General features: G+C 44.7%; 1 long non-coding RNA gene across 1 annotated transcript in view; it reads right to left on the bottom strand.

Moving 5' to 3' along the window:
• Positions 1-288: 288 nt before the first annotated feature.
• Positions 289-25,587, bottom strand: part of LOC122463888 — a 74,523-nt gene continuing 49,224 nt past the window's right edge. Inside the window, exon 3 of the long non-coding RNA XR_006287611.1 lies at positions 289-527. This is a non-coding gene — a long non-coding RNA (uncharacterized LOC122463888). The remainder of the gene's footprint in view (positions 528-25,587) is intronic.

The raw sequence follows: 25,587 nt of genomic DNA on the forward strand, positions 1-25,587 counted from the left end.
ATGTCCAGGGTGTTTAGTACAAGACCATACTTTCCCATCACTGTTTTTAGCAAGAGGAAATCAGTTAGTTATCCCTCAGTTCCTCCTTCTCAAATCACCCCCTAAAACTGTCCTCTCACATTAGCTATCAATCTGATTGAGCTATTTAGCTAGTACCCATGCTTGCTCTACTGGTGAAGAATCTTCATCTTAGATGGAAATGTCAGGGTGGGATTCAAGTTCCTGCACAGCTGGAGCACAGCTAGTGTATCTGGGAAACATCTGGGTGGAACAAAAGATACTTAGGGTTACAAGAAGCAAGAGGTCCCACGGGTTCTTATCCGTTTAGCCACCTGGACAAGAAAGGGAGATTTGATCCTCATTCAATTATTTATTTTTCAGAAACAAAATGTGTTGGCAGCCAAGAATGAAAGTGTTTGTCTTCAATCTCTCTCAGTCTCTGTCTCTCCACGTGAGCTCCTACAGGAACATTTTGTTGCTTCCGTTGCTTCTGCAGTGCCAAAGATAAACAGCCCATCAGCGCAGTGCTGAAAAGGAACAGAGAAAAGGGGCTGGGAGTAGTTTAATTACTGAGAATGCTTGCTTTGTGTGCGGTGTGATTGCTTCCTGTGATACTGAAGCTGCTCTTTGCCTTGTGCAAGCTCAGTGTTTCTATTTATCAGGATGAGACTGAAGCAGCAAATTACACACAGAGAGAAACAGAGCACGTAGATCACTCCATTTGTGAGCAAAGACTCTGACAGGGCTGGCAAAGGGGCACAAGCCCTTTCAGGCAGACCTCTATGGTCTTTTTCCCAAGAGTAAGGGCATTAACATTGGTGTCCATGCCAAATTCCAACGTACTTAGCACTTCTATGCACTTTCCATTCACAATTAACTTTAAAATACTGACAGTTCCCACCACATCCCTGTGACCTTAGTATAGACCTTAGTATAGACCAAATAGACCTTAGTATCCCCATTTTACAGGGGTGGGCGGGGGTGGGGGCAACGGCACAGAGAAACCCAAATGACTTGACCACGGTCACAGAAAAGATTCAGCTTTAAGGAGGATTAGAACTCAAGAGTCCTTGGCCTGTTACCTTGGATTCAGACATTTCGACCACTCTGCACAGTCTGGAAATGTCACTTAGGTAAGTATAATCCCACTCCCTAACGTTCCTTCTGCTGGTCCTCTGCCAATGGCATAAATTTCCCACCGAGACAGAACCATCACATTCCTGAACGGAGTCTGGTATCTTTCACCAACACTGAAATCACAGGGGACACGGGGGGGGGGGGGGGGAAGGAGGGGAAAACTGGGAACACTGGGCCTCAAAATTGACTTTGCTTGGACCACTAGCAGCTCAGATATGCAGCGTGCATTGAAACGTTGGCTCCAGACCAGAAGCAACCTTTCAAGCCCCAACCCTGCATTTGGATCCACACATACAGACCCCTTCACTACAGCAGAGACCAGTGAGGACAGATCCAAGGGTCTACCCAGTAGATCCGATTGCAGAATCAGGACCTTTGATTGTTGGGAGTTTACAGTTGGTAACATTTCTTATAATCACCTTTTTCATTTCAGTCTCTGTTTCTTGTGCTGCCTGCTAGGGATCATTAAGCAATACTCTAGTTATCACTGCATATCACTCCGTGTGCTTTGCTCTAATAAGCTTTTGTAAATAAAACCCAAAGAGATGAAAAGGCCAATGCCTGATTACAAGCTACGAATTTTGTTTCATTAAGCTCTTATAAGGGGGGAAAAGTAAATAGAATCTTTATCAATCTCTCACACTTGCAACTGAGAGGAGGGAGAGCAAGAGAGAGAGAGAGAACAACCTGAATTCATTAAGGAGAATGCTGAGAATAGAGAACTGTTTCCAGATGCTTATGAAGCTATTAAGGAACGCTTTACTGATGATCAGCTTTTACCTCAACCAAAGGATACAATGGCAAAGGGTGAATAATAAAATATTTATGTGTAATGTGTAACAAACACAGAAATAAATATCACAGGGACGGTAAATAGCTAGATACCTCTTCCCCTTCTTTCCTTTTCCTACTTCCTTACTAACTACTTCTACAATTAAAACAAACTAATGCACAATAAATAGATGCGACACACAAAGCACGCACAACTCATCACCATACTCATTTGCTTGTATGTTTTTCAAAATTCATAGGTTTTAATGAGAGAGGGGACTAGCACGATCATCTAGTCTAGTGGTGGGCAACCTGCAGCCCCTGGCTGCATGCAGCCCATCAGGGTAATCTGATTGTGGGCCGCGAGACATTTTGCGGATGTTGACTGTCCACAGGCATGGCCCCCTGCAGCTCCCAGTGGCCGCCCGGTTCACAATTCCTGGCCAATGGGAGCTGTGGGAAGCGGCAGGCCGCAGGTTGCCCACCACTGATCTAGTCTGACTACTTGCATAACACCGTCCAGAAAATTTCACCAAGTGAAATTTATCCCCATATCCTACCCTGCATCTGTTCGCTCATTTAGACTGGGACATGGATTACCTTTTATTATTTACTAAAGTTTTGGTCAAAAATCCAACTGTCCAAAAACCTTAAAATTTTAATTGAAAACTTGACATTCAGAAAATATCAGCTGACTTCAGTCAGGCCCAAAGTGATCAAGGTGAATGCAGATACCTGCCTCATTAAGTTGCACTTTTGTTTGTTGATGTTTATTTTTCTATTCTTTACACTTAACTCACTAAATTCCCTTTCCCCATCCACCTTCCACCGTTCAAGCCTTTTATCTTTCCTCGGCTCCAGCTTTCAGCATTAGATCCGGTGTCCTTGTGTTCCTTCCCTCCTTGGAAACAAGGAGTTCATTCATGAAGATAAATAAATGAAACAGATGAGTAGCGATGGCTTAGTGAGCTAGATTCTTGCGGGCGTTACAGAAGAAGTGGGTGATTTTAAAAAATAATTGAAGTATTGTGGGAGGGAGGGGAGAAATATAAGAAGATTTTCATAGATTCACAGATACTAAGGTCAGAAGGGACCATTATGATCATCTAGTCTGACCTCCTGCACAACGCAGGCCACAGAATCTCACCCACCCACTCCTGCAAAAAACCTCTCACCTATGTCTGAGCTATTGAAGTCCTCAAATTGTGGTTTAAAGACTTCAAGGAGCAGAGAATCCTCCAGCAAGTGACCCGTGCCCCATGCTACAGAGGAAGACGAAAAACCCCCAGGGCCCCTTCCAATCTGCCATGGAGGAAAATTCCTTCCCAACCCCAAATATGGCGATCAGCTGAACCCTGAGCATGTGGGCAAGACTCACCAGCCAGATACCCAGGAAAGAATTCTCTGTAGTAACTCCGATCCCACCTCATCTAACATCCCATCACAGGCCATTGGGTCTATTTACCATGAATATTTAAAGATCAATTAATTAGCAAAATCATGTTATCCCATCATACCATCTCCTCAATAAACTTATCGAGTTTAATCTTTAAGCCAGATAGATCTTTTGTCCCCACTGCTTCCCTTGGAAGGCTATTCCAAAACTTCACTCCTCTGATGGTTAGAAACCTTCATCTAATTTCAAGTCTAAACTTCCCAATGACCAGTTTATATCCATTTGTTCTTGTGTCCACATTGGTACTGAGCTTAAATAATTCCTCTCCCTCTCCGGTATTTATCCCTCTGATATATTTATAGAGAGCAATCATATCTCCCCTCAACCTTCTTCTAGCTAGGCTAAACAAGCCAAGCTCCTTGAGTCTCCTTTCATAAGACAAGTTTTCCATTCCTCGGATCATCCTAGTAACTCTTCTCTGTACCTGTTCCAGTTTGAATTCATCCTTCTTAAACATGGGAGACCAGAACTGCACACAGTATTCCAGGTGAGGTCTCACCAGTGCCTTGTATAACGGTACTAAAACCTCCTTATCTCTACTGGAAATACCTCGCCTGACGCATCCCAAGACCGCATTAGCTTTTTTCACGGCCATATCACATTGGCGGCTCATAGTCATCCTATGATCAACCAATACTCCAAGGTCCTTCTCCTCCTCCGTTACTTCTGATTGATGCGTCCCCAGCTTATACAAAAATTCTTGTTATTAATCCCTAAATGCATGACCTTACACTTCTCAATATTCAATTTCATCCTATTACTATTACTCCAGTTTACAAGGTCATCCAGATCCTCCTGTAGGATATCCCGGTCCTTCTCTAAATTGGCAATACCTCCCAGCTTTGTATCATCCGCAAACTTTATTAGCACACTCCCACTTTTTGTGCCGAGGTCAGTAATAAAAAGATTAAATAAGACTGGTCCCAAAACTGATCCCTGAGGAACTCCACTGGTAACCTCCCTCCAGCCTGACAGGTCACCTTTCAGTAGGACCCGCTGTAGTCTCCCTGTTAACCAATTCCTTATCCACCTTTCAATTTTCATATTGATCCCCATCTTTTCCAATTTAAGTAATAATTCCCCATGTGGCATGTATCAAACGTCTTACTGAAATCTAGGTAAATTAGATCCACTGCATTTCCTTTGTCTAAAAAATCTGTTACTTTCTCAAAGAAGGAGATAAGGTTGGTTTGGTATGATCTACCTTTTGTAAAACCATGTTGTATTTTGTACCATTTACCATTGACTTCAATGTCCTTAATTACTTTCTCCTTCAAAATTTTTTCCAAGACCTTGCATACTACAGATGTCAAACTCTTCTCTCCTCTTACTCTTAGGTGCTATTAAACTTTTGAAAATACAGTGGATATTCCTCCCTAGGGCCCCCTACCCCCACCCCACCAACACCATCAAAGAGTATGAATTAATGCAGATGCATTAGTTTCATGACTGTTTCTCTCATGCATCAGGCTTGTCTATCACCCCATTTGGGGACAGGGAAGATTTGAACAGAGTTCATCCATTAAGATCAGGTGAATGAAACACATGATCAGTTTCCAAAAATGGCATGGCATTGCTGTACCCTGGTGCACGGTATGGCATCCCTTCCCGCGGGTGATGTTCTAAAATGGACACCACATTGTTCCTTCCTCTAGAATGGTTCTATCTGACCATTCCAAAGCACCAGAAATGTAACCTAGGGCCAGTTTCCCCATTCAATGGATGCACCCTACTAAACTGCCGTGGGGGCACCAACCACCCGCAGCAGCACCCTCTGCCCTAGCCCCGCAATCCGAATCCCAGTCCAGTGGGGAGGGGAGGTGCCAGAGTGGAGAAGTGGGGCTGGAGATCAAGCCTCCCCCGACTCATCCGGCAGCAGTGGTTCCTGTTCAGTGGAGCTGGGCCTGGATCCATGCTCATGCCTTTGCAAACTGGTGCATGGGGTTGCAATGCCACTCAGGTTTTCCCAGCTCCCTGGCCTGAGTGTCACCGCAACCCTGCGCACCAGGTTGCAAAGCTACTCACTCCAATTTGACCCCGCCATGCCTACCCCTGATTTAAGTGGTGCAGCAACTCTGTGGGCCAGGTTGCAAAGCCAAGAGTGGGGAGTTGGGTCTGGCCCAGCTCAGCCTCGCAGAACAGGAGCTGCCAGTGCAAGATGACTTCACTGGGTGCTATTAAACCCATGAGCCCATGTTAAAGCCACCCGTAGCCCAGGTTTTCAGAAGAGCTCAAGGTATTGGGTGCTCAGCTCTTGAAAAATCTGGCCTCTCCTGAGGTACCTAAATATGAGTGGAGCACTTACGAATATCTGCATCTTAGGTTTCTGGGATTTCCATCACAGGAAGGCAGAGGAAGCAAATTTCCTTTCTCTACTGCAGGGATTTTAATCCTAATTGTCAACCTTGCCGGAAGGAAAGAACAGGAAGGGAAAACAGGGACTGAGGCTGTGCTTTGTCCAGTTGTCGGTCTGGCTATCTCTCACATTCCAGTTTGGTTGTATTCAGGCCTTTCTGCAGCAGAGCACTGGAAGGCTATTTCCTTCCAGAAATTAACCCCCTAATGTGCCGGGGGAAGGGGCTGGTGTATGCAGGGTCTGAGAAAAGAGCCGGGAGCCTCTCCCCTACCAATGAAATTTCTGTTAAAACATCAGCAGGCTCATCAAGAAAGGGAAGCTACTTGTCACCACATTCAACAATTCTGTCTAAAAAGTTGCTCATCAACAATATGATGCTGGCAGCATGTGCTGGACACGTTAATGGCAAAGGCATACATGCAGGTGTCAGCTTGAATAAGGCCTGTAAGATTAAACAATGCACAATTTTAATCAACAGGCAACTTGATTTAGGTATTCAGCCCCCCTCCCCCTTAGTAATAATAATGTGCATATATGTCAAAATAGCAGACCATTCCTTCTAACAGTCAATGCAACAGTGCCACCTATGGGCCCTGAGACCGATGCACCTTTAGCAGGAACTGATTTTTCCACGCTACTATGTAGCTTGCCCCCCATCCTGCACTGAGGAAGCTCTCACGCGAATGAGGACAACTCTGGGGTCACCTGCCGGGGGAAGTAGCCCCCTCGCTATCATCAAAGTCTGGAGTGGCAAGGTGGTTGCACTGTCATCAAACAATATGATGGCACGACACGCGTGCAGGAACACATGGCCGGAGTGCACAGACAAAATGCAAATTTGGCGTTGAGAGACCCAAAATCAAGGTCTTCTGGGTTTGCACGCCCTAATCTATCTCTTTGCATTTGGAGATAATTCATGCTAATATTATGCTTTTGGCCTGGAGGCATTCTAGTCAGAGAGATTAGCTCTGCAAGTAGTTAGCCGGATATTTTATTCTTCCAGAAAGACAATTGTGAACATCTTGCTCTTGGCTTACAGTGTGTGCGTGTGTGCACATGTGCTGAGTGCTTTTATGTGCCTATATGTGCTTCAGAGACAAGGTGGGTGAGGTCATATCTTTTGTTGGACCAACGGCTGTTGGTGAGAACAATAAGTGTTCGAGCTGACACAGAGCTCTTCTTGAACATCTGTCTGACTGTGTGTGCAGATAGGTACATGGGTGCACGTTTGTTTATGCATTCATGCTACTTTAGTGCCCTGGTGCATGATGTCTGGCTGCTGCTTTCATTGGTGCCTCTGTGCTTGCAGGTGTATGCTTCACCTGCTTGCTTTTGTGTGCCTATGTGCATAAGGGTATTCATATGTGTGGGAATGGATTTGTGTCCCTGGATTTTTTCTGCCTAGAGTTATGTATGAGTGAGCCCTCATGATAATGGGTCCCTCTACATGAGGTTATATGTGTGTGTGTGCGCCACTGACGTTGAAAAAAATACCACAGCAAACTTGCAAAGCAAAGTGAAGGTTTTGTTTTTATATTAGACACATGCAGGAAATAGAACACTAGTAAAAAGCCCAGAGCAAATGAAGTAAAAACACTGTCCCTTTTATATGCTGGAAATGCAATCTGAACCTTGTTAGGCCTCATGCCTCCCCATGCTCCAGAAGATGGGAAATTCACTAATCAGAGAAGATAAACCCGAGGAGTGTTGCTAACAAGCCTTCAAACTGACAACAGGCTTTACAGGATTATGGCGTTGAAGGCCTTTTAAACTTTAGGGGTCGTTATCCTCAGACACTTAAAAAAAATCCATCCAATGGGTGCACAGGCCTCAGATCTAATTAGGCAAACGACTGCAAAGGAATATCTGATGTGACTCAACAGAGGACCGGTATAAGGCCATCGTGGTGTCTCCTCTAGGTGGCTGCTGCCTCTCCACAGGAACAACAGACCCTCTTCTGATTGTGTGGGCTTCAGAGAGCACCATAGGCCTGATTCAAAGCCCACTGACATTAACCAGGCCCTATATGTATCTTCCACAGGTCCAGTCATTGCTTTGGGAGTGTGAGCACAGCCCGGACCTCACTGCACCTGTGGCTCTGCAGTCGTGCCATTTGGCTCTGCAGAGATGCAAATGAGGAACCAGCTCCTTAGGTTTCATTTTCGTTTCCAGCCATAGGAACCAAGCCACTTTCATTCTCAAGTTCAGGAATCTCCTCCTGCTATCCCCTGGAGTAGAGGCCTCTGGGAGTGTGTGATCCCCACCTTCTCCACCTTCAACAGATCCATTCATTTCCGCCTTCCAATTTCCTCTGTTCCATTATTCCTCCCTCCTGAACCAGCTTTGCTTCCACAGATATTTCTTAAGTTCCCTTTGAACTTGTCTCAGATCCTGCAAGGCTAACTGCACCCTGGCACCTCTTAGCAGTTTCCAGCCAGGCTCTCATTACTGCTCTTTAATTAGAGAGGCTCTCAAGATGTAGCGCTGTGTGCTCGTCAAAGCTGAAGTACCTCTTTTCTGTTTCTCATAGTTTTCATGCAGCTAATGCTCAGCCGGATGAAATAGATGAACTGGGAATTGGCCTTTCCCTTCTCATTCCTATCATGCTCACACACCCCCTCTCCTACCAATGCATACTCACCCCCATTTACAGTCCATACACCCCATTTACAGCCATGGACATAGTACAGATCCCTAGCAAAATAGGGTAAGGCCCTGATTTGCACTGGGCAGCTTACCCTTATGTCAAGCCAGGGTTAGTACCTCCAGTGCAAACAGCAGCTTTGCTTGTGGTCAAAATGGTGCCAGCTACACAGGTAGCTGGGGGCAAATACCCAGTGTAGATAAATCCACCCTCCCCCGAGTCTTGGTTTGACCTTGCCTATGTTAGGGCCTTATCCTGCTAGGTGCTGCTAATCACTTGCAACTCTAGCAGGAGTGGCAAATGCCCAGCATCTCTGAATCTATCCCTTGCTATTAAGTGGTGTTGAAGGTACCCTCTCAGGGATGCAAGATTTAGGGCGCAGCAACCCACATCTTGCTATATGAGTGCAAAGCACAGTGCACATTTATGGCACTGTATGAATGATTTTCAATCATAATGACCAATAACCGATAGCAGCCCAGAGCCATGACACAGTCCAATCCCGCCTAACGCCAAGGCTCCCACTAGGTGTGGAATTCTGTTAGCTTTCATCAGCTTTCAGGGGGCTTGAGGTCACGCAGCACCCTCCAGGAGGCACTCAGTACACTTTGATGGATCAGGCCCTTAGTTAAAGTTACATTGGGAACATCCCTAGTAGAACCACTGATTGGCTGAATTATTGATAAGCAGCAACACGACAGCCATCGGTGACCACAAGGCAGCTATATCTTGATCCATGCTACTGAGGGAAGGAGAGGAAGGAACAGGCTGCTATTTGCTACCTCCTCTGTTTCTACAGGTGGGGACACAAGAAAACAAATAAAGCAGAATAAAAGCTACACAATAAAACCACCCCTTGATTTCTGTGTGCAATGTATTTCTTCATTTAGTACGAAGAGGAAACAAACTGAGCCACGCAAGAGCGGAGGTGTCATTCTGGAGAGATTTCAAACAGAAATGAAGAATTTGTATGATTAGTTGGAATTACACAGAGAGGCATAAACAACCCTGGCAAACTGGCTTGGGGCAAAAATAAATTCCAGTGCTTCACAGTGTCTGATGCTATTTTGTCTTTTGATGTTTGTTTTCTGCACCGTGCCAGCAATTTCTGTCATCTCTGGTGCGTTTTGCCAAGTCTATTATGCGGGATGATTCCTGCTTTAAATATTTTTAGCTGCAGCGGATTTTTAATCATGGGGGGATTGTTTTCAGGAACGACTATTTTATGTGCATCCAAAAGCAAAGCTGAAGCTCTGATCCAGAAGCATTTGCAATCAGCTTGTAGCCAAGGGACAATGCAGGGGGATGGCGTACACTCAAAGGCCATTGAAGAAAAGGTTGTCTCATTTGGATTATGGTATGGTGGGGAGTCGACACTTTTTGGGAGGGAGAAGGGGTGGGGGGTCTTACGGGTGGGTGACCACCCGGAGGAGGTGCTGTAGTCACACGCACACCCGATACACACACCCAGCCAGCCCAAGTCCCCTTTAACCCTGAGCAACGGGGAGGAGCAGGGCTAAGGGGGGCCCTGGCTGGGGGCTCCTACTGTGCTCCAGGCTCCAGTTCCTAGTCCTGGCCATGCTGCAGAGGAACGTGACTTCCTCTTTCCCTGCACAGGTCGTTCCTGTGGCCAGGTGAGACCCACTTCCGGTGGCAGCGCAGAAGTCAGGGTGGCAAAACCATACCCTGCCACCTCACTTCCGTACTGCCTCTGCCTTCAGATCTGGGCTTCTGGCCAGCAGCCGCAACTCTCCAGCCACCCGTCTGCCAGCAGCAGAGCAGAGGAAAGGGTGACAATACTGTGACCCTCCTACAATAGCTTTGTGACACCCTCCACAGGCTCTTTTTGGGTCGGGACCCCAACAGTTACAACACCCTGAAATTTCAGATTTTAATATCTGAAACCATGACATTTAAGATTTTTTAAATCCAATAACCGTGAAATTTACCAAAATGGACTGACTTTGGTAGGGTCCTAGTCCTGTTGGAACTTCTGTGGCAGAGGAGGGAACTGAACCCCGATGGCCTGAGTTTTAGGCCAATGCTTAAAGCCTAAAACCATCCTTCCTTCCATTTAGGCTGGATATATAACCACATGCCCTTCCTTCACTCCCGTTGCTGCATTTCCTGGCCTGAATCAGGAAATGCATAATTCTATCCAAGGCATTTTGCCCCTCTCTCAGTTTTGATCCTTGTTGACAGGAGCACTGCCGTATCAGTTTGACTTCATTCCCAGTGGGGTCACTTCTGCAAGGGGCTGTCTTCCAGCACGATGCCATAAGCCATTTGGCACTGTGAACCCATCAGGTGATATCTGTAGGAGTCTCTCTCTCTCTGGTGGCTGCATGAGCAACAAACTCGTGATCCTCCAATTCCGTCAGTGGTACTGATCAGCCAAAGCAGCATTTCCATAGTCACCCATCTCGGAATATCGTCTAATCTTTTCTAGCTATTTTCCAGGCACTGTCTAGTAAGCGACTGTGGTTTTAGCGCACTAGACAATTACAGTGATGGACAGGGCAATATTAGTTACGGTAAATTAGCTTTGGTAACTCTCAGAGAGAAACAAGCACACAAACAGCCGCTGAAGGCTCTGCTGCTGCTCACTGACTATATGAAGTCAAGATGGAACTTGAATTCCTTCTGCCCCGTATTCTAGCATGAGAGCTTTGTGTTGACTCAGGCAGCTGCAGGCACCTGCAGTGTTCAAACTGATCCAATAAGAGGCATTGTTCAGAGTGGAAATTTGTAATACAATCAATTTAGTAATTTCTGAAGAAAAGGATTTAAGAGCTGGAAGAGCAATTCAGTGTCTCTTTTCCAACAATATGTGGGCGTTGGTTCATTCTAAGTCATTACAATGTATGCCAGTCAAAGGAAATACCGGTAAAAGACTATAATGAGGCATATTAACTTTATTTCAGTCTAGTCTTCATTAACCAGCTCTTTGACAGCTCAGAAGTATACCTGCCTTAGGGACTTAGGAAGGGGAGATGAATGAGATGAAGCGTTGATCCGTTGGAAGGCATCGGTTGCAATCAACTTTAGGCTACAACTGAAATGGATTTGGTGTGCTTTGACTACCTCTGGCAATTCTTGCTCAGGAGGGGTTCAGGATCAGAATAATAAAGGAACTGGTGCAGCACAGAATTCTGGTACCTTGGCATACACGAGGAAGGGTACAGAGTTGGGATTGCTCTCGGTCAGCTTTAAGGTGCAACAGCAGAGGTCTAGGGAGAACACCTTGCACTGTGGTTCAGCCAGCTGGTGCATTCTTAGCCATGCAGCACTGTTTTAAATAGCACAGGGACCACGGAGCCAAAGCTAGTATATTTCATACTGAATGTTAAGTGCCAGACATAATCACATGTTTAAAAATCGAAGGGGCCTGTGTACATGTGACAAAATGTATGACTGCAATGAAAGCAGTGTCAAGAACATAATTCATAATTCAGTATTCATTAACCTCCTCACCTTCACGATGAGGCTAAACCACAGCAGGATTCAGTGATGGAGGACTAAGGTAATCCTAAAGAGATGGCAGGAGGCGGTTCTTAACCCTTTAAAGGGACACTGCTTTATAGTTTAGGCACAAAATACAAATTTAGTGTAAAAAAATTAAAATTAAAAATGAACTAAACGTAAACAGATCAAAGGGTTTTTCATTAAATTGAAATAAAATAAGAGGGTTTTTTTCCTGCTTAATTTTTTGTTTTAGTAAAGATTTCTCTCTGATGCTGGAAATGCAAACAAATATCAAACAAGGACTACACTGTGTCTGTGCGGCCCTATTGCAATGGGGTCGGTCCTTAGGCACTATTGCAGTAAACATAATAAATAAAATAATAATCAAACCAGATTAGGAGATAAAGCAGTGATCACGATGATTATTTATTTCCATTACTGTAGCACCTTGAACTCTAGTCATGGACCAGGACCCCATCATGCTAGGCTCTGTACAAACACAGAACAAAAGGACAGTCCCTGCCCTCAAAGAACTCACAATCTGCTCTTATTTGGAGGGCTGTGCTGTTTGTGAATATTTGGGTGGTCACCAGATATTTGTGAAAATATTTATGAATCACAACAGTTTCAGAACATTTTAACATGAAGAATTCTTTGTCTGAAGATTCATAGCAGAAAGTGTATGATGTGGCAGAGTGTCATGTTTTGGAAACTGTTGTATCTAGTAGGAAATAGGCTAGAAAAAGACTTGGCAACTGACAGAATTTAGGAGTTCTATGAGTCTTTCATAGAAACCTGAAACTCCTTCCTTCCTTGAGAGTACTACACACTTTGTTATTCACTCTTCATTTTTCCTTCCATTTAAAACCATTCCAGTCATTCAGTCAGGAAACAGAAATAAAGGGCAAATCATACCCCACAAATAGCAAATACCAAAAAGCTGATGTAAAATTTGCTTGAAGAAAGAATTTAGTGAATACTTTTTAAGAGTGCAAGCTCAGAAGGATAAGCACGATCCAGCAGATTTCCAAGATCTCCAGAGAGATACAGTGTTGCCAACTCTCACGATTACATCACAAGTCTTCCGATATTTGCTGTTTTTCTTAAATCCACAATTGCTGGAGAGATGGGATTATGCAAGAATCTCAGCTCTTTTGTTTGTTTTAAAGTAACATTCTAGCCATCATGGTTGGGGAGAAATGAGACCTGAGTCTACCCTAAAGGCTCAGGAACCAGAAGTCATATAAAAACAAACCCATCCTTTAAAAAAAAACAACAACAAAACCCAACAATTTTAATCACATGTGAATTTTAAGATAATGTAATGTTTTTATGGGGATCCTAGTTGTGATTTTTGAATGCTTGAGGTTGGTAATCTGTATTTAAAAGCACAGGTCCTATTAAAAGTCAATATTATTTATGCTCCTAAATCCCTTAGGCATGTCTGAATGTCTTTGTGACCGCTGACATCTTAGTTAACCCTAAGGAATTTACCTGGGGACCTCAAAAGCTGAAAGCATAAACTTGAGCTAAACAGACAGGCCTTTTCGCTCGGCTGAAACAAACCCTAGCCTCTAAAATTCAGGTGCAGAATGGGAGGCGTAATGCACAGTGACCAGTGGGCTACATCTTCATGAGAGTTTGTATAGTCTCAACCACAATGGCCCTGTTTAGGGCCTCTGAATTCTACTGAGATACAAATCCTAACTAGTAATGCTTATCAATAATGAATATATTGACAGAAATCAGGATTGGTTTGTGAACGATGTACAAACAGCAAAAATCAAAAAGGGACTAAATAAGCAATGAATATTATTCTCAGCTCTTATTGGAGCGCAGCACAAGTACTACATCAGCTTGCTCAAAGCGTATTGTTGCAGATTATTTGTACGGAAAAGAGCACAGCATCAAGGAACCTGACGGTGATGGGTCTGCCCATAGCAAATGGCCCAGCTGCATGTTTTTGCACAACCAAAGCTCGTGATTGTTTTTGGAAGGAGCCGGCAACAACAAAAGAGCTTTGCAAACCTATGGCAAACACAGGTAATTAACAGACTATCATAAAACGTGAGTGCTGTTGGGAACCCTGAAGGTCTTGTACCCTGTTTGTAAGATGGGATACTTTTTACAGGAAGACTTTGTGCAGCTTCTTTCATTTATCACCTGCACACTCTAACCGCCTGCACACTGTGCAATGTCATACACCAGACAAAGCTATGTACCAGAGGGGGAATGTTAATATTTTATTTTTCACAAGCTCATATTAGCTTGATTCTGCTTATAAGGTGAGCCCAGGGGCACTCAGTCAGCAGCAAGAGATAAAATGTATACTATAGCTGATATGGTCTTGATTCTACATTCCCATAGTTAATGTTACTAGATAGACCCTACAGGAATCCTAGTTACTGGGCCAGATCCTCAGCAAGTGTAAACTGGTGAAGCTCCTGTAAAGTCAACACAGCTATGCCAATTTATACCAGCTGAGGATTTAGCTCAGCCTCTGCACTTAGCAATATCTGAAGAAGGAATTAAAGATTCAGATTCTCTTCTTGGAGTTTGTGCTACAGGCATCACACAATAATGATTTTTGGTTATTGCAGACCAAACCTGAAGTTGGATTTGAATCAGGGACCTAGGGGTGAAACCAGGGACATTTTCTGTAGATCAAGCTGTGCTCAGAGTTGCCCAGATAAAATACCATTTGCGCAGAATTCCTTTAATCTGTGCCTGAGGTGCCTTTCCTCTCATTTTCAGTTTCCTGGTAGAAACCACAGTCATATCGCCTTCAGAGTGAAGAACTCTAGATGGATTTTAGAAAGGGCTGGATCACTTTATGAGGATAGCATTCACAGTCAAGGACAACTAAATCTCATGCTTCAGGGCTTATAACTGGTCACTGTATGGGTCAGTGCATGTAAAAAGGGCACGGTCACCTCCCCGGCACCCCTTTGCAGCTGAGTGTGGCTTGAGTATCGGATAATCAGCCCTAGGTCTCCTGGATTGAGGAATTTCTTCTCTAAAAGTCCCTGGCTGGGGTAGGCAGGGAAACCCAGGCCCTCCCACAACACCGGGTTCCAGCTCAGGGCCCTTGTTTGGAATAGCTAGAACCAGTCTCTCTCAGTTCCAGCTGTTCGCTGAGCTACTTCTTGCCTCTACAGGTTTCCCCAGCCTTCTGCTCTGTTTTCCCCTTTTTAGAGTGCCAGTCTGCTGGGGGGGGCGAGGGGTCTACTGTCTCTGCAATCCCTCTGGCAGTTTCCTTTCTCTGCAAGAATTTGTCCTCCAATTAAGGTTCTTTACCTTTTATCATGCCCAGATGCTTCCCTGCCTAATTAACTGCCTTCCAGTTACTCAGTGAGTTAACTACACCAAGGTGAAATTGGGTCCCCCGTGTAGAGCCAATCAAAGGTAGGCTGGGCCCCTGACCCCTTCTGAGGGCCAGCTACCCTTTGACAGTGCATTATTGCAAAACTGGCCTATTATGGATTTCTTACATTGCTCAGAAGCATCAGGTATTGGTCACTGGCCTCTCAGATGGTACCACACCAGATAGACCAGTGCCCTGTGGCAGGTTCTGTGCTGCCTGAGCTTACATGTCGAACGTGGCACAGACAAAGAGCTTGTAGAAGCAACCCAAATTAAGAGCTAGATTGCAAGTTTAGGCACAGCCTTGAGCAAGTGCTAGTGAATAATGTATACGAGCCCAAAGCAGCCCTGGAAGGCACTGGGACAGATTTTGAAAGATAGTTAGATGCTGTCAGAAGATGGCAATGACCTGTGTGCCCCTCACAGCCATTGGGCACACCTGTAAGCAGTCCCTGCCTCAATTTCCCCCTTCAAGGGCCTTCTTCAATAATTCACAAACCCTTTTTGTCTATTCATACCCTCTCTCAGGTTCTGATTTATCAAATTATCCAACCTTCAAAATAAAGATCTCAAGTCCCTCCATCTCCCTACTTATCAGGTCACTCCCAAGTTCCTGCTTTCACCACTACAGCCTAATCACTCCCAGCAATTCTCTTCACTGCCACGTACAAATTCCTGGGGGAGCCCCCGTTCTGCTGCTCTTTATAGTGAAACCAGCTGATCCCTGCTCAGGTGTGCCTCCTTAGTGACTGGGGGTGGCTGGTCTCAGCCCTCTAGCTCTTAAAGTGGCAAACCACCCTCTTACAGGCACCTAACTCCCATCGGTTTCAATGGGAGTCAAGTGCCTGAATACCTAAATATCTGGCCCATGGTGCCTAAACACACAATTCCTCCTCTGCTCCCACCTTGCTCCCATAGGATAATAATTTATTGTTGGCCTGTATCAGCAGCGAATTACTACCCCTTCCTGGCACAGGCTCAGGGTAGGAGGATTGATAGCTCCAAGTTTCTGCACATTCCTCACCGCCCTTCCCATCCACCTGCACCCAGGAGACAGTAACTTCACTTACTGCTACAGGCCTGGAGATCTAGGTGAGGATGTAAAGGGAGGTTCTTACTCCCTTCAGCAGATGTGTAGCCCAACACCACTAGCCCTAGACAGTGAGAGAAGATGAAATGGTCCTTTGAACTAGAGTGAGCACTTTAGCCTGAGAATATCATCCTTCTGGATCAGTAAATGTGTCGGATCCCCATCCTGGAGGCAGCCTCCATGTCCACTGGCTCATACCAGAAATGTGCTTGAAAATTAAAAGCCATAAAAAAGGGGGTGGGGGAGGTTCTCTGAGAATCACATCAGTGAGTCAGAGCCTTGCCCATAAAGAGGATGGATCTTAGGTGGCATCTGGAGTGTAATCTTCAATGGCTCTGCTGTTCAATGGTAAGTGACTGGCAGATAAGATCAAAGCTTTAACAAAATGAGGATCTTACCTATCAAGGAAGCTGACTGTGCATTCTGCCTTTGTAAGGGGAAGGGGAGAAACTGGCATGTTGTTGCTCTCGCCCCCGTCTGCCTATGTCTTCTGGCTCGGAGGATTTGGGTGGGGTAGAGCTCTCACCATCTCAGGCTGGAAGGGTTTTTTGGGTGGGGGGGGGAGGGGAATTTATAGCTAGCAGGCGATAAGGGAGTTAAAATAAATAAAGAAGAGATTTAGATTGAAATCTTCTGAAAAGCATGAGATTGAATTCTCCCCAACCTGACTGCGCTGGCTCTAGCCATGCTTGTCCCTACAGCCTTCCCCAGCCCCAGCCTCAAGGGCATTTAACTAGATAGAAAATGGTTCCTGGTGTGTTCGCTAGAATTACGCAACAGATTGCCATACAGGAGGTGCTAGCTGCCCTGTTCTAGCTGCTGTTTACACGCTACCCTTCTGAGCCCCAACAGTCATTAACGAAGACATCCACATAACAACCACAGGAACCTGGGAATCTCTTCTGTATTTATCCTCACAATGCCCCAGTGAGTGAGAGGAGTGTCGCTATCATTTGACAGACCAGGAAAATGAGGCACATCGAGATTTATGAAGGTCAACCCACAAGATTTGAAGCCAGATCTCCTGATTTCTAGTCCAGTGCTATACCTTCAAGCTCATCCTTCTTACTGGCTAGATTGAAAAAGAAGGAAAAGTGGTCACCAACCACAGACAGTGAGTTTAATTAGCAGTTGGGACTAATTAACCCAGAGCTATTGGTATTTACCTGTCCAGTGCAATGCGGTCTGGTCAGTACCTTCTCTGAGCCCACAGGTACAGTGATTGGCATGGTCTACTTGGAGATTTCCTTTGGCCCAGGTGTCCATGAATATTTTGTTTCACTCAATGAGAATAATGTTTTAAAGTGTGTTGGATGAAGGGATTAGCAATGGGGCACTGAGCCTTTCCCAGTTCAAATTCCACCCAGGTCAAAAAGCTGCTACTGTCTGATGGTTACTTGGCAGCCTATATGAAATAAATTTGTCCAGTACCTGTTGAACAGGAGGAAGGCTGTACTCTCATGGGAACAGAACAGCAAACAGCTATTTGCAGTGCCATGGTCACAAAACATGCTTGGGGAGGGCCATACGCTGCCACGGATGGTGCTCTGCAGTGGTATGAAGGATGCCCATGGACCTTACAGACACTGGGGTATGCTTACCTCCAAAACCACACTATTATAAGTGGTAACAATCAGGAGTCTGTACGGAGAGGCCAAGGACTGAATCAGCAAGAAGGCCCAAATCATCTCCTGCACCTAGGGGCAGCGACCCTCCCGATGAGGAATGTGGTGCACTGTGTGGGATGAACAAGCTGTGCCGGTCCTTTGGCCAGTAGAACTAAAGTCCCTTTGGGCTCTGCTGGCTCCCGTCAGCATAGGGCGCCCCCCAACCAGTCCTGCAAATCAGAGGTGCTGAAGTTCCCTGCCTATCCAAACTGAGATCATCCTTGCTTAGCAAAGTAACAAGGGAGTTCTCCTCATTGTTTTCTCATGAGCTGTTTTGGGACGGGGATCCAATAGTGAAGTTTCCCACCATGCATCATGCTGCTTGATGGCTGAATGTAACATGTATACCATTCTTAGAGGAGGATTTCCTCTGTCCATGTTTCCATCTGCCTCATGGACAGACCAAGTCCACTTCCCATCAGCTGCTATCCAGCCTGCTAGTGCGCTAAGCCACAGAGCCCTCTTATCCTCTGGCATTTTAGTGTAATTAAAATGATAATTATTCCCAGTCCAGAGCATTTCACTTACTTGTGGACTGTGGGAGTATTAACGTTGATTAAACACATATGCTGCCGTTAGATAGCTCCTCCAATCACATATGGAGTGATAAAGGGCTAGCCAAAGGAGGAGAAAATATTACGTGATACTGTACTAATGCAGCAAAACGCTGAGCCTGTAGCAGAGCGGGGACGAGCTTTATTTCTGCAAGGGACTTCTCTGACAAAAGATAGAGCTGTAGACCAGAAGCCTAAAGAGGGTCTTTATGAGAAAGAAGTGGGCTAAAATGTCTCACGTATCGCCTATTCAAGACAAGCATCCTCACCCATATAATTAATGGACCGAGAATGGAATGCAAGTGCTTTGGGTTCAAAGGATGACTGTACAAGCATTTTGCTTGGGCTCAGTTTGCAAGGGCTTTGCACACTTTTTTTATTTTGAGTCTGAATAAACCCCAAACTCAAAGAGACATGTAGCCAAATCTAATCAATTTTTGGCATACATACACACACCTCTATATTGCTATATATCTAGGTTCTTATATTGGTGTATATATAGTACCTGAGCATGTCCAATTTCATCTGGTTTCACACCCGAACTAAGAGTGGGACCAGGAACTTGGGGGGTGCATTTGCAAACCCCAATTGGAGGAGTTCTGGTTCAGCAAACTCTCACCCTGGTTCAGATCCAGGCACCATTTCCTCAGAACCACCAAAGATGAGAGGGTGAATTTGCCAATTTCAGTTTATGAAACTCACTGAGCCTTCCAGCTCGCCTGGTCTGGGTTGTACTGAAATCCAGAACAGCTACATTTCACCCAGTTCGGCATTGCACTGTGAACATTTCACTCTGCTCTAAGAGCTGTAGGCTCTAAACCAAAGATACCGAGTGTGCGATGGGATATACAAACCCCACACTGGGATGGAAAGGGTTAAAGGACTATCCTGGGCCCAGCTAGCCCCACCACTCCCGCTTTGCAGAGCATATGTCAACTGGATACAGGGTTGAAAAGGGCAAGCTACCCAGCTCAGAAGGGAAAGACTAGGAAGGAGTGCAGGCCTATCCTGAAGGCTCCTGCCAAAAGGGGCTGGAGAAGCCTCCCTGAAGGAACAGTACTGTATGTGGAGCCCAGCTTGGGCTGACAGTTTGGTTTCATTTTTAATTTCTCCTTCTCTGGGACCAGAAACTGTAGGAAGAAAGCAATGGCAGGAAGCGACCCAGGGAAGGCAGCTCAGAGAGCCCCTCCTGGAGGCCAAATGCTGCTGACCTTCCTAGGGACCTGGGTCAGAGCCGGGTGGAGTGGGTGGGCCCAAGCTCCCCTACCACTGCCCCACGACCAAGTGGATGCTAACTGCTAGGCCCCTTGGACCACTGAGGACCCCAGTCCTGAGAGCAACAACTGTATGGGAAAAAAAAATCACACTGCCACCTAAGAGTAAACAAGAGTCACATTCCCCACAGATGAGACAGTTGTCAATTACAAATACCTCTGAGAAGCTGAGCAGAGAAGCAAAGGAGTGAAAATCATGGTCGAGGGAGCTTGAAGAAAGATGCATGCACCAATGGAGACAAGTTCTTTTGGCAAAAGCACTAGCTGTCAGGAGACTTGGGTTCAAATCACACTTCTGCCACAGACCACTTTGGGCAAGTCACTTAACTTTTTTGGGCTTCAGCTTTCATCTGTAAAACATGAATAATTATCCTTCCTTTGTCTGTCTTGTCTATTTAGATTGAAAGCCTTATAGAGAAGAGGCTCTCTCTCGCTATGTGTTTGACAGTGCATAGAACAATAGGGCTCCTATCTCAGTTGAGGTCTCTAGGTACGAATATAATAAAAATAAAAACAAATGGATAATTGTTGCTAACTCAGGGCTGAGGCACATTGGGGAGAGAAGTGTAGAGATGATGTCTGTGGATAAACAGAGGCCTCTAGTTTCCAGGGCTTTTCAAAGGATCTCCTTTCATTAATACAAAAGTCACTTACGGGGGCGGAGGGGAGAGAAATAGAAAGCAAAGCTATTTCCTAGATCTTGTGGACAAACTGCTGAAGTTGGCCATCTTTCTCACTACAAACAAACATTTCTTTATGTACCTTGAAAGCACTAGTTGGACTGTGAGGCGAAGGAGGACAGAAATAGCACTTGCTTTACCAATGTAATTGCCTATATTCCATCTGGGGGGAAAAGTGTGAGTTTTCTCATTTGCAGAAGTCACAATCTGAAAGGCTTTAAAATGTACTTTTTTTTTTGCCATTGGAAAAAGTGCTGAGGTAGCTTTTTTCCCTCCACCAGTAAACAGGATGTTTTTTTATCATTATTTTAGGTACATTGCAACAATTTAAAAAGGAGAGCGAGAGGATGACAAAAGCGCCACACAGTGAATTTCCCCTTCATGTACCAGAATAAAAAAATAGAAACATGGTAGCATAGGATGAAGCCCTTGATCACAGTGGAAAGTTTGGGGAAGCTGTAGAAACAGAGACAGATTTTTAAATAACGGAGAGTGAGCTGAAAATAAAATGATGTGCACTTTTCTCAGTGCTGGTGCCAATTGCTGTCCCAGTTATTCCACCTGGAGTACCACCTCTGAATATTTGCACTATGGAAGCCTTGTGGATAAGGCACTAGACTAACTGCAGGAAGAGCTGGGTTCAGTTCCCAGCTTTACCACGCACTCCCTGCATGATCTTAGGCAAGTCACAATGTCTCTGTGCCTCAGTTCCCCATCTGTAAGATTGATTCTGCCTTGTCTATTTAAACTGAAAGTCTTTGGAGGCAAGGACTGTCTCTTACTCTGCATATGTAAAGCACCTACCACAATGGGGCCCTGATCTTCATTGGGGCCGGCAGCTGCTACAGTAATACAAATAATAATAATTCATAACATTCTCTATATGGTTCCCCTCTGCAAGATACTTACTGTCCCTGGACAACAAAACCACATGGTGACATAGCCAGGGCACTCAGGAAGGCGGTCTACAATACTAAGCAACAAGTGAGCAGGGGTTTCAAGGTCCACCCTGAAGTTTGGATGGACACCCAAACCCAAGACTCTGAGGCTTGGGTCCAATTTTACAGCCCTTACTTGCACCAGCAGACAAATTGGGCTCAATGAGGTTACACACATGAGTAAGGGGTGTAGGATGCTGCCACTCTGGGGGTTTGTCTATCACTGAGTATAAGTTAGATTTCGTGCCCCTCTGAGATTCCAGGGGGAGTGGAAAAGGCTTTGAACCATCCATCTTGCTCTGGTGTGTGAGTGGATGATGAGTGGACCTTATCCTAGTAAATCCACCACGCATTCATCACCCACTGTGCCACCAACTGTCCCTTTAATGAAAGAAACACAGACAGATGAGAGGGCCCGACAGACAGATGGACAAAAGACTGACCGATGGATGGACTACTGAGTCATGCAGGCTCTCAGTGTCATAATTAATGGAACTCCGAAACTAATTGAACTAATTTCCCTCTATATGTAACTGCTACACATTTTATTCCATTTGTGTGTTTATTTTGGTCTCGGTGGGGTCTGTGTGCCACCGCAGATAACATGGTCAACTCAAGAGCAGCACCGATACAGACAGACACGGGCTTTTGCAGGATCTCAACACAGTAGGGACCAGAAATCACAGAGGAGAGAGAGAGAGAGAGAGATATTTTTAACTGGTTCAGTATGGTGCACAGAGGATAAAACGGTGAAAAGTCCATGACACAGGGTTGTGAGAGGACGCTGGCCAGATAAGAAGACTTTGCAGCTATATAATACTGCTAACACATGTACTTTTCGGGGACGTGATCCAAATACCATTGAAATCAATGGAAAGATTACGGTGGGCATTGGATCAGACCCACATTCAAACAGTCATCTATAATGATGATAACGCTCAGCACTTTTATAACACTGCTCATCTGTAGATCTCAAAGCACTTGACAAAGGCAGGTACTTCTTAGAGATGATTGAAAAATATTGGAAGGGGTTTTCCACTGAAAATGTTGATTTTTTTTTAAATGAAAACTTTTGGGGGGGGGGGTAAAGTGAACACTGAAAATTTGTGGCTGAAAACTGCCAAACCCTGATTTTTTTCCAGATTTCAGCTAAAATTTTTGGTTTTCAGTTTTTTGATGAAAAATAGAAAATTTAGACGAAAGCTGATACTCCCCACAAACATTTGCATTTAGTTGAAAACCCAATTTTCCATGGGGAAAAAAAGTTGTGAATGAAAATGTTCAACCAGCTCTAGTACTCATTATTAGCCTCAGTTTGCATACGGGGAAAGAGAGGCACAGTTACTTTAAGGGACATGCCCATTGTAATGTATTGGTATTTTAACTTCCAGACCATCCTTTCAAAGGGCACTGAGAATATCCTTGCCATTCCCCCACTGCTGAGCCCTGGAAATTGTCCTACTTAGCATGAGAAGTTAGGCTTCATCCACTCAAAAGCTCCTTGTCCTGTTCCTAACAGCCCCAGAAGATTTCTGGAAACTCTGACAATGATGTATGGATGTCACTCTGCTGACAATGGAATAAGAACATTCAAGTTGGTGTGTCATTGCTGGCATGTCATTGTGAATTCAAGGTGCAGGCAGAAGTGATTATGTCATTAGCACGAAAACCCTGAAGCCATAAGGAATGGGGGCGATACACATTTATTATTTACTTATTTCAACGTATACGTACTGCATGCTCTGGAGACAGCTACATATTTAAAATATACAATACAAAAATAATGTCAAGGAAATACATAATATAATGGACGCCCTACACAACAAGATATCTATTTACCTATCCCAGTACTGTTGTGTTTGGCCACTTTGTTTTTTCATCCTTAAAGAACAAACCACAATCCTCCACATATCATCACCCACCTCTTAACCCCAATTGTCCAGGAAAACAAGACATATGTGGAAGTTTCTTATATCTGTGCTCTGGCAGACTAAAAAGAGGAAGCAAGTTCCGGAATGAGAGACCCTTTAAAATTTTAATTATTATTATTATTATTTGTATTACTGCAGAGTCTAGGAGCCCTAGTTGACCCGATGGTGTGAGGCACTGTAAAAACACAACAAAGCGATGTCCCCTACGCCAAGGAGATTAAAATATTCTGTCATCAGCACCCTACCATTTAAAGTGAGAGGGAGACCCGGCTCAAGCCCCTCCGCTGGTTGCAACTGCTGTGGTGTCACACACACACACACACAGAGAGGAGGTCTCTCGTGGAGCCAGATCCACAAACCACTTAGGGCTTTATATACATTATACATCTGTCCGTGTGGTAGAGGCTTTGTGATCAAAGAAAGAGTAAATCCTATCACCACTCTGCTGAGAGGTAGCAGATCTCGGGCCCTGGCAGGTTAGCTTTCAGTTGGAGAAGAAATCAGGGACACAAGTCTGAGTATATTCTTAGCGCAATGTGTTTATTTTTACACTGTCTACACCAGTCCTGGCACTCAGGCAATGCTTCAGGATCTCAGTCCAACACCAATGTCCAGTTCCCAGGGTGTAATTCAGCCTCACACATTGACGCTAGCTAGAGAAATTAAGGCAGAGAGCAAACTCCCTTGCTGCTTTCCACAGGTCCCGCAAAGAAACCCCATAAAAAAAACCCACAACACAGCATTTCTTCCAAGACTAATGTGCTTGCACGCCAAGAGAGCTTATCAGATGATGTGTACAAGCGCCATCTTGTGACCCCTGCCATAACAATATCAGCAGAGTCTTCCGGGTGGAATGACTTGCAGAGATGTGCCCTTTGCTTTTATTGGGGAAAGCGGAAATTCATTATCATGCAGGAGGGGTGAACTCAACAGAGCATTGACACTGAGCACCAAACCAAACAAGTAGTGACACAAGACACTGGGGCAGCAGGGGCATTCAGATATTATACCCTAGCAAAAAGCAATGATGGGAAACCTACCCTGTCCACAACCTTGTAGAAGCTGGCTTTTTCTTCTCTAGGGTGGAGTAATTTCAGGTCAGCTCCCCCTGAGAGTTCCCCACTGAAGACTACTGCTGCCCTTATCAGTGTCAATACATACTGACAGACTGGAGAATTTGCCCCCTCATTTAACTCGACAGAAAATATTATTCTGCTGTCAGCATTGTCCGGGAGCGCATGAAGGCAATGAACTATGGCTATACGTTCACCTGTCACATCCCAAGGGATGGGGATGGTTGGAGAGGCTCAGGTTAGGTTGCTGCGTGTTTGTGAGAGTGCATAAGAGAGGGAGAGAAAGAGAGAGAAATGATACATACTCCTTTCCCTCAGTCTATTTTACAGTGCATCTGGAATAAAAGTTACATAAGGAGCTGTTGTATCACTGCCTGGCCGGCACATAATAGGACAGTGAATGGAAGTCAAATGGGCTTCGAAGACCACCCCATCAAAATGTAACAAGGTTACTAAGAAAATCTGCCCAGCAGAGAGCTGTTTAAAAATATCTTTCATGAAAAGATATGTGGGATTTGTTGAAAATGAAAATGTGTTGTCAGTGAAAGAATCAAGTTTTTTTCATATCAGTAACATATGGTTTCAAATGGAAAGTTTTCAGTTTTAAACTGAAAATATTTGGTTGATGAAAACCAAAAAAAAAGAAGGCTTATTTCTACTTATTTATATTTTTCACAAAAACCTAAACTTTTTTTTTGCAGGAAAACAAAAATTCTCAACCAACTCTGCCACAGATTGTCACAAGCTCCCAGAAGAGAAACCTCTCCACAGAATCAGGAGGACAACTGAAGGATGGATGAAATCTAAAATGTGGGTCAAGCAGAGAAAGGAGGAGCAGCCTCAGAGAACTAGAATTCAGAGAACTCCCGACTCTTCCTTAATCACAACAGTAAATTCAGGTTTATTTTCCCACCTGTGTTTAAAATCACCCTATGACATTATTAACTGGTGGGAGGCAGGAAGAAACCATCACTATATAGTTTAGTTCATAATTACACACTAGGGATTTTCATTTAGCATCTTCTGAAGCAGCTGATACTGGCCACTACTGGAGATGCAATACAGGATTAGATGGATTCCTTGTTTGATCCAGCATGGAAATTCCTGTGGTCTCCTCCAGTCTGACAAACTAAGCATGGTTGGTTGGGTCAGTGATCTCACTGTAGGAATTTTTGCTGATGAGTCAGT

This window comes from Chelonia mydas, chromosome 26 (genome assembly GCF_015237465.2).
Source record: "Chelonia mydas isolate rCheMyd1 chromosome 26, rCheMyd1.pri.v2, whole genome shotgun sequence".
In the NCBI taxonomy this organism is placed as follows: domain Eukaryota; kingdom Metazoa; phylum Chordata; order Testudines; family Cheloniidae; genus Chelonia; species Chelonia mydas.